Source organism: Podarcis raffonei, chromosome 7, assembly GCF_027172205.1.
Source record: "Podarcis raffonei isolate rPodRaf1 chromosome 7, rPodRaf1.pri, whole genome shotgun sequence".
Classification (NCBI taxonomy): domain Eukaryota; kingdom Metazoa; phylum Chordata; class Lepidosauria; order Squamata; family Lacertidae; genus Podarcis; species Podarcis raffonei.
In genome coordinates this window covers 34,916,953-34,919,515 of record NC_070608.1, presented here as the reverse complement: position 1 = coordinate 34,919,515, position 2,563 = coordinate 34,916,953, and the positions used below count along the sequence as shown (strand labels likewise).

Below are 2,563 nucleotides of genomic sequence, written 5' to 3'. Positions count from 1 at the left end.
CACATGCACCAACTGTTCTTTCCCCCTGCTATGAAACATATTAAATATACTTATAAACTTGAGTCTCTTCCTCTACCTGTTTCAGAACATTGTCTTGTTCATGTTAATGACACTATTTCTCCTTGAGTTTCAAAACATTTTTTACTTCTTCATGCTTTCGACTGTTCAGTTCTCTGCTGCCTTTTGCATCCCTTCTCTCACAATCTATGATGTCTACTGCTGCCTCTTGTTATGCCCTTTCTCATTTAGACTCATATGGCCTCATTTGATTTCATATTCTTTTTTTTGCTGCTTCTCAGCCTTGGTTGTCTTCTTCCTTATATTATTTTTGTTCCTATGTTGGAGCCAGTCAAGACCTCTGGTGCAAATCTTATTTTAAATTTAAGTCAATTTTAAATTTGCAGGCAAGGATGCATGAGGGGGTGTCCTCTCCCCAACTCTATAGAACCAAGCATATATTAGGTGCTTTACATAAGATACCGATTTGAAAAGAGGAATAACTGCCTAAAATATCCAAACTGCCAATTTTTAGAAGGTACTGTAGTTGCCAGAGCAACTTGTAAAATGAGGTAACCATGTGCAGCAATGAATTGCTCAAAATAGCTCCCAGTTTACAAACAGACTCAACCCTGTGCAAATTATGGCTGGTGAGTGGACAGTGGACTAGTGTTGTTGATTAAGGGGCAGCTAAAAATCACTCACCTATAACAATTAACTTCTGTATTATTGGGAAAAGCAATGGACAACTTCAGAGCTTAGCTGAGCCCCAGGGGTTTCACATCTGGCTCAAACTGTATTCTCTCCTAAGGAACTTTTGTTTACGGTGCACCTTAGCTGCTTTCTCCCAAGGGCCAAACTAGACAAGTAGTTCCCTTTACATAGCTGGTTTTTAAAATAAATGGCTAGTGCGCGTGAAGATCAGACCAGATGGGAACCCTTTGCCCTGACACAGCCCTAGTTGGAATTGGACACACACACCACACTTGCTATTCACAATGGGAGGAACACTACCCAAGGGTGTCCACACCATGCCTAGACTAGTCCTAAGGCAACCTTTTTCAACCCAGAAACTTCTAGACAATTCTGGACTACACTTCCCATCAGCCCCAGCCAACATTGTCAAGGATGATGAGAGCTGTAGTCCAAAATCTGTGGAGGACACCAGGTTAGGAAAGGCTGACCCATGGCCTGAAACTCAGAAGAGCTTTTTAACTCTGCCATCACCAGTCCAAGCAATTGGGGCAAACCTCTCCTCCATTTCCTTTCCACCCACATACATGGTCACATGAAGTTCATGAAAAGACTCATGAACATAGCTGTCAACTTTTCCCTTTTCTTGCGAGGAATCCTATTTGGAATAAGGGAATTTCCCTTTAAAAAAGGAAAACGTTGACAGCTATGCTAATGAATCATATGAAAAATGTCCTTTAAAAATCATTTTTAAGGAAGCAGCAAAACACCACATTTTTCCCCCAGTGCCTGTAAAAACATGGAACGAAAAAACCCGATCCAACTTTATTTGGCGAAATAAAAACCTTTCTTCCCCCCAAGCCCATTTGTGCTTGTTTTATAACTCTGGCCTAAAGATAAACCAGTTTGACCAGAAATTTGAGCCTTAGCAATGGGGCGCCTGGCGCAATAAAATAAAATTCCACAAGCCACCTACTTGAGCTCTTAATTGATTTAAATAAATCGTTTTGGAGTTATGTTTTCATTTATACCACGTGGTTAACTGGGAGAGGGTGCGTGCGTGCTGGGACGAACCATAGGTGGAAATTTTTGCTGCCACCTGTAACCTCAGCGCTGAGGAAATCTGCTCACTGCACAGGCTCAGAGACACCATTGCTCACTACTCCGGGGCCTAGCTCTGCTTCGACTCAAACGTCGTTGGCAAGCGAGATCAATTTAAGATCCAACGCACTGAAACAACACGGCAACCATTTCTGCCGCTAACGCTATTTTCTTTCTCCAAAACTTACCCGTAAATCCGGTTCCGTGAATGACCTCTTCCGAAATGGAGGAGCCATTGCATTTTGTTATAAAACAGTTAATCTGTGCGAGGAGGGGAAAAAAACACGCCTCCTTCGAGCCGGAATCGAACCAGCGACCTAAGGATTTCAGTAGCCGAGCACTCCTACAGTCCTCCGCTCTACCAGCTGAGCTATCGAAGGGACTTGGCAAGCAGCTTGTCGGAGAAGCTAAAGAATGCATGCTAAAGTGGCTCGCTGTAAGCCGAAGTTAGGACTGCATGTAGGAAGCGCAAGGTGGCGCTTGAAGTCGCAGGCGTGCACGAGTTGCAAAGGCTGGCGTTGCTCGCGGGCTTTGAATGCGTTCCCTGGCATCGTGCACTTGAAACTCCTGAGTGCTACCTACTGGGGTGGAGAGGGGTGGATCCTTGTGCGGATAAGGAAAGAGGAAATAGCCTATTATTACCCTGGGTGCACACAGGGAGTTAACAAACTGGGGGTGAAACGTGGACCGGAATGTGCTGAGAACAAGACTGGGGATGCGAAATAGAGGATTTATAATGTTTAAGTTTATATGCTTGGCGTTGTTTACTAAG

At 43.9% G+C, this 2,563-nt stretch overlaps 1 non-coding gene across 1 annotated transcript; it reads right to left on the bottom strand.

The window, feature by feature from the left end:
- Positions 1 to 2,080: 2,080 nt before the first annotated feature.
- TRNAY-GUA (transfer RNA tyrosine (anticodon GUA)) lies at positions 2,081 to 2,171 on the bottom strand. Its single transcript is given in 2 exon segments — positions 2,081 to 2,116; positions 2,135 to 2,171. It is a non-coding gene; the product is annotated as a tRNA-Tyr (tRNA).
- Between the last annotated feature and the right edge of the window lie 392 nt (positions 2,172 to 2,563).